The sequence below is a fragment of the Quercus suber genome, unplaced genomic scaffold, assembly GCF_002906115.3.
Source record: "Quercus suber isolate HL8 unplaced genomic scaffold, Cork oak 2.0 scaffold_5, whole genome shotgun sequence".
Taxonomy (NCBI): Eukaryota; Viridiplantae; Streptophyta; class Magnoliopsida; order Fagales; family Fagaceae; genus Quercus; species Quercus suber.
The window spans coordinates 3,491,274-3,498,854 of record NW_027069471.1 but is presented as its reverse complement, the minus strand read 5'-3'; positions in this window follow the sequence as shown (position 1 = coordinate 3,498,854).

Genomic DNA, 7,581 nt, shown 5'->3' with positions numbered 1-7,581 from the left:
AAGCTAGCTTTTCAATCATTGGATTTCGTCCTTCTGCTCCCCTCAAGGCTTTGCTGGTATAGAAGACTGGCATTTGTACTTTTCTTTCCTCCCTAATCAATGCTGAACTCACGGCATGGGGGGTCACTACTAGATATAAGAACAACTCTTCACCCATCACAGAAGGACTTAACAACGGAGCCGTAACTAGGTATGTTTTCAAATCTTGAAAGGCTCTTTGGCACTCGTCTGTCCACTCGAAAGCCTTTTTAAAAATCTTGAAAAATGGCAAGTACTTGTCAGTAGCTTTAGAAACAAACTTGTTGAGGGTAGCAACTTGTCCAGTAAGGGACTAAGCTTCTTTAACATTCCGCAGAGGCTTCATATCCAGAATTGCTTTGATCTTTTCCAGATTTGCCTCAATTCCTCTATGTGAAACCATGAATCTAAGGAATTTCCTTGAGGCTACTCCGAAGGCACATTTGCTGAGGTTCAACTTCATGCAGTAATGTCTGAGTATGTCGAAGGTCTCCTACAAGTCGTCCAGATGTTTCTCATCATCCAGTCTTTTTACTAACATATCATCCACATAGACTTCTTCGTTTCGTCCGATCTGAGGACGAAACATGTGGTTAACCAATCGCTGATACATTGGCTAGTACTTCATAACAGAAAGAAGTCTTCAAACTAAAGCATGTGGTTAACCAATCGTCCGATCTCATTTTTCAAACCAAAGGGCATTACTTCATAACAGAATAAGCTTTGGCTAGTAACGAAAGAAGTCTTCTCTTGGTCAGCCTCGTCCATCCTTATTTGGTTGTATCCTAAGAAAGCATCCATGAAACCGAGTAATCTGTGGCCTGCAGTAGAATCTACCAGTTGATCAATACGTGGTGACGGAAAGCTGTCCTTGGGACAAGCCTTGTTTAAATCAGTAAAATCCACACACATCCACCACTTGCCATTTGCTTTTTTAACCATCACCACGTTGGCCAACCAGTCTGGATAGTACACTCTTCTCTTTTGTCGTACTGGCTTGGAGGAAGGACACACATTTAGTCGGTGAGTGATGACATTGGGATCTATACCTAGCATATCCTCATGACTCCAGGCAAATACATCAATGTTTTTCCTTAGAAACTGGACGAGGTCCTTTTTAACTTCTTCTTTTAGATCTGCGCCAATCCTAGTACATCTTTCAAGATTGCTATCATCCAAGGAAACATCTTCTAACACTTCAATGGGTTCGGCCACAATTCTCCTTTCCTCAATGTTCATCATCTGCTGCTGCTCGTCCATGGCGAGCATAGCCAAGTAACACTCCCTTGCTGCTAATTGGTCTCCTTGTACTTGCCTACCCCATACTCCGTGGGAAATTTGACTGACAGGTGATAAATGGACGAGACTGCCCTCTAATTATTCAGAGTAGGTCTTCCAATTATGGCATTATAAGAAGACAAACAATCTACCACAAGGAAGCTTACTTCTTTGGTTAACTGCTATGGATATGTCCCCACTACCACTGGCAGTGTGACTGTGCCAACGGGTTGTACCTTCATTCCTCCAAAACCCACTAAAGGCAAGTGAACTGGACGTAGCTGGTCTCGTCCAACCTTTATTTATTGAAAAGCTGAATAATACAGAATGTCCGCTGAGCTCCCATTATCTATCAACACCCTTCTAGTTGTGTAGTCAGCAATAACTAAGGTGATGACAATAGCATCATCGTGAGAGTGGTGAATTCCCTTGGCATCTTCGTTCGTGAAAGTGATTGCTTGCTCGTCCGTGGTCCTAGCTCCTGGTGATTGCTCGGAAAGTTGGACGTTCTGCACTACTTTCAAATACGTCTTCTTTGACTTGGAAGACTGTCCTGCCAAACTTCCCCCTATGATAACTCTTATCTCGCCCAGTGGTGGTCTTGATGATTCCTTTACCTTCTCTTTCAATTTCTCGTCCTTGTGGTCTCGTCCAAGGAAATTTCTAAGCTTCCCTTGCCTTATGAGATTCTCAATCTACTGCTTTAAATCGAAACACTCGTCCGTGTCATGCCCGTGGTCTCTATGGAAACGACAGTTCTTGTTCCTATTGCGCTTGTTGGGACTCCCTTCATTTTCTCGGGCCACTTCAAGGACGAATCGTCCTTGATTTGCATAAGAACTTGCTCAAGTGGCATGTTTAAGGGGGTATATTATTGATTTCGCGCTGAAGAAACTGGCTTCTTATTATCTCAGTCCTTTTTATCTTTTGTTCGTCCCTTCTTTGGACGAGGACCCTGTTCAGAGTGACGAGCAGAGTTTGTTTCCATTCTTTCAGCTCTCTTCCACTTCTTAGCTATGATCGTGTCTTCTGCATTCTTGAAATTTTGGGTGGAGTAGACGAGTTCAGCCATGGACTGAGGTTCTTTTTCAAAAATTTTGTGTATGAACAAGTCAGAGTTAACCCCATTATGGAAAGCTGCCAACAGTAACTTGTCATCTACCTCGTCCACGATCAAGGCCTCCCTGTTGAAACGCGTAATAAAGGAACGCAGGCTTTCATTCTCCCCTTACTTTATAGTCAACAAACTAGACGAGGAACACTTATGTCTTTGTCCCCCAATGAAATTATTAACAAACAGTTTGCTTAACTCCTCAAAAGAACTTACTGAATTCGGGGGTAGTTTGCTGAACCAGACTCGCGCGGGTCCCTTGAGGGTGGTGGGGAAGACTCTACACATTATCTCATCTGGAACCCCTTGAAGGTGCATGGTAGTCTTGAAGCTGGCGATATGGTCAAATGGGTCACGCGTCCCATCATATGAATCCAAGGAAGGCATCTTGAATTTCGGAGGCAGAGGATGACCATTGATAGAGGCTGTGAAGGGGGAGTCTGTTTGGTGAACCAAGTCTTCTATGGGATTAGTTCTTCTCATGTTCTCCTTCATCTCGGCCATAATTTTCCTCATCTAATCCATCTCCCTTTCTAAGTGTGGCACTCTTCTTGGTGCGTTACCCCTCGATTGGCTTTCTGACTCTACATTTCTTCCATCTGCTTGGTTCTGACCATGCTCCTCTCCATAGACCTTCTGACGTCGCCTTCTAAGGTTAATTTTCCTTCTCAATTCCTAGTTCTGGCGGGTTAATTCCGCCATGGCGGCAACCATAGATTGCGCGTGTTGAACTGATGAAAGCTGCATTGTAGGCGCCGATTGACAGTCATAATGAGGGTTGCTAGAGGCATCTCTACTCTGTTGAGGGCCTGGACTGGTGGCCCTCAATCTTGTCCAGACCATTTCAGCCCTTTGTCGAAGAAATAAATTGCAGAATTCAACGATGAAACTCAAACGTAGAAAATTCTATCTTTCCCACAGACGGCGCTAACTGATGAATCCAATGAATTAGTGGGCTAAAATTTTCGGGCGTTAACGATCTATAAGCAAAATCCTGAAAATAACAAACAAGAAGTCAGAGGAGACTGGTGGAAGCCGGCCAAAAATCCTCCGATGGTGAAGTCAGTAAGTTTGTAATTCTCAGTAAAGGGAAAAATTCTTTGATGGAAAATTTCTGAATTACCTTTCATGTTTATGTAGAAGAGCCTTTATATAGTTTTTTCCTGAGGCAGTTATTTCTCCAACCGTTGTGTAGTTTGGAGGATTTTGAGGTAACTCCTATAATTGCTTTGGAAGTTACTTTATTTGGGTTCTATTGATTATACCCATTTTCAAAGAAGGAACGGTTATAGTCTAATAGAAAAATGGAGTGCAAGGGAGATTTCCAGGACACTCGTCCATCTTACTAGATTGATGGACAAGCAAATCCTCAGACGAGCTCGTCCATCTGGACAGATGGATGGACGAGCTTACAATAAATGGAGTCCCTTTCCTGTGGACGAGCTATATGGACGAGTTTAGCAATTGAGTTCTTTTTGTAACATCATCAATATTAATGATACTTATAGGATCAAAATGACAATTGACCAAACTCAGAATATAAATTATTATTTTTTTTTTAATAAATGTTGTTTTTTGAGTAATTTACATTCTGTGGCGGGATAAAATAAGTCAAATTTGTTTTTTTCCTCACACAATTAATTTATAAAGATAGGATGCCAATCAACCTTTAATACATTTATTTAAGGGAACTAAGCTTAAAATGAAAGGATAAATGCTAAGTATAATTATGAGACATAAGAATTGTTTAACAATAGCCTCGGATTGCTTATATTATATTCCTTGGAATTGGTCTGAGATACAGTTTACACTTGTTCTAATATTATAATGATGATTCTCAATTTCTCTCTTTCCTCAGATGTTTCATCCTCTCTTCACAGTGGCCTCTCTGCTTTATCTAGTCTCCCAGGTTGTATCTTGGCCTTCCACTTGGAAGATTAGGGTTCATTAATTTCCCTTGATACTTGCCCCATTAGGGCCTTACTAGAAGGTCTTTACACCAGGTTATGAGTTGGGATGACACTGTTCAAAGATTATTTTCTCATTAATACGGCCAACTAAGTAGGTTCAGAGTATTGAATGCAGAGGTGATAGGTGCTTTATCTGCATTCTTGCATTTCTTGCTTGACGACAAATCTTTCTTCTCTTCCTCATTTATGCCCGATGGTCCTCAGAACTGGTCCTTGGTCCTTCCAAGGACACATCAATATCCTCGGCATCCTCGGGCATTGCAATCTCCTTCCACTTGTGGTGAGTTGTTTATATTTTCCCAAGGACTTGCAGTTAGTGCTTTCCGAGGTCTGTTCTTCTAACATTAACCTTCTTTCATACGTCCTTGTTCTTGGATTCTCGTCCTCCCACACATTCCATTATTAGTTGAAAAATAATTTTCTTACATTCTATTTTGATAAAGTACTTTAGATAATTTATGGGGGATTTAGGAATATATTAAAAGAATAAGGATATATGTATAATTTTCTTAGTTGAGTTAAAATCGAAATTGGAAGAAAACAATGGGGATTAAGATGAATAGTTTCCTGAAGTTTTATTTCCATAAGCCCCTTTAAATGTTCTGATGCAAGTCAAAAATTGACTAGGGAAATTATTTTTTTTCCCTAACTCTAGGGAATTCTAGTAGTTTCTATTTGTTTCGATACTAAATTTTTCTAGAAAATGAGTAATTTTCCAAAAATTATTTTTTATAAAATTATTTCATTTTTTTATGTTTGGTTGCAATTTTAAATGTGTTGGAAAATAATCTTCTAACTTCCCATAAGATATAGTGTTTTTCAAAAAATTTAGTGGAAAACAACCTAAAAAATACAAGCAATACTTTTTATGTTAATCAAAAATAATTTATTTTTTTAATTCATTTTTTCTGATGCTAACAAACACAGTTTAACAAGAAAAACTATCTTCACACAAAATTTTTCATTGCAACAAATGGAGCTTTAAAGCCTTTTGTTTACTGAAACCCTTTTGTTTCATGCTTCACTATCCCTTCAGTGCCTCCACCGATAGGGCCTTAGTGAGTGCGACTGTGAGTGTTGTCATCCAAAAAGTGGACTGCGTGAGAGATTTCATACAAAGATGGATGAGTTAATGGGACGTGGCCGAAATGGAACTGCGTAAGGGATTTCATACAAAGACGGATGAGTTAACGAGAGGTGACCGAAATGGTTGTCTTTGATTGATAGGGAGGAACAAAGGGTGCCGATTAAGGATAAACATCATATAATAAACAAAGGTAATTCCAATCCACAACACGAAACGTAAATTCTATAAACAGCATAACACCACACCAGAGTTCATCTTAACAAACACGTTTTCTAATCAAATGCCCACTCAATGTACATGAAGGATCCCTTGAACTCTCCTGCACATGGTTGCCATGATATCACCTTTGTAGTTGCGAATTATCACACTGATGCTCGAAGCTTTATAGCTTATACCACTCTAACGTGGCCCCATCATGTTAAAAGTAGTGCCTAAAATAGTAAAATCTAATTTATATGACATTATTTGATAGATAAAAATGTTTTTTTTTTTTTAATAAAGTTTCATGGCATCCACTTCTCATTTATGTGCTTTTTATCATAATATCAAGATACTAATCAGTTTTTTGTGTAAATAGAGATTAAACTTTGGATTTTTTATTTAGTTCATAAGATTCATTATATGTGATTTACATCGGGTTTTCTCCTGTGCACAAACTTGGTGGATTTAGAACTTTTTTTTTTGGCCATAAAATTAAAAACCAAAGAAAAAAAAAATGTTCAAAATCCTAATTTCTAGATTAGATCAAATTAGAAGAATGGATTTTCCAAAGATTTGTTACTGGTGAAGAATTTTCCCAACTTGATTGTCATAAGGAAAAAAACAAAAAGATTTTTGGATTCGTAGAATATTAATTGCGTTTTAGTTTCCGGCAAAAAACAGTAAGAATAAAGAAGACGAAATTTTTTTTTTTTTTTTTGAGTATCAGGCCTGACCGACCAAGCCAAAAAAAAATCATTTCATTACTAGAATGTCAGATACAAAGAACCGATAAATATCCGCAGGAACGGAGTTCATCCAAACTAAAGTAGGAAAAGATAATCTCGCTCGTCTAGCCAACGCATGTGCTAAAACATTGCCTTGCCGATGTGTGTGAGAGAAAGAATAGTGCTGAAACATACTACTGAAGACACAATCAGTGGTGGAGCCACATACAAAGGTGGGGGGGCCAAGGCCCCCCCCAAAATTTTAAAAAATTAATTTATAGTATGTATATTATTTACATTTTAAAAAATATAGCATGTAAAAATTGAAGTTGGCCCCCCCAAATTTTGAGTTATTTCAATGGTGCTCTTAAAAGAAAGAGAAATTATATTAAAATCATATAATTTATGAGGTTTAACAAATTAAATTATGTAGAAAATGATAAATTTTTGTACATGTCTAATAGAAAAAATACATGACTTTTATATACTTATTAAAATTTAGATGATGATAAATTTTTTTAGTAAATTAATTTATATATATGTGTGTGTGTAGAGGATTGTTTTAACTAATATATTAGTATCATAATTCGGCCCCCCAAACCAAAATTTCTGGCTCCGCCCCTGAACACAATGTCTTTAACTAAATGGCCCACCACTGGGTGCTGGAAACTCTGCTTCTTAATAGCTGAAATAGCCTCTTCAGAATCTCCTTCCAAAATTGTGCCACTGGAACCAAGCTCACGGACAAACAGGACAGCCCGCCTTGCTGGAATTGTTTCCAGTGCAACAATGGATGAAGGCAGAGGAATAATTTCGGACAGTGCAGCCAAAACTTCGCCGGAAGAATTACGCACCACCGCTCCAATTCCTGCATCTCCCAGATCTTCAAAAACCGCACCGTCAAAGTTTGTTTTCAACTGACCTGCATCGAGTGGCTTCCAAATGACTTTCCTCGGCAGCTTCTTTGATTCAGGTTTCGCACAAAACTGCTGGAAGTCCGCTAGATGCTTCTACGCCAACTCCGGGATCTTCTCAAGGGATGCAACGGCCTCATTGACTCTGATTTTGTNCACCCTAAAAAAAAAAAAAAACAACCAGAGAGATCGACACAACCACAAATCTCAAACCCATTGGCACCATCCAAAATCTCAAATCCACAGTATCATCCCAAAATCAACCAACCATAGCTCA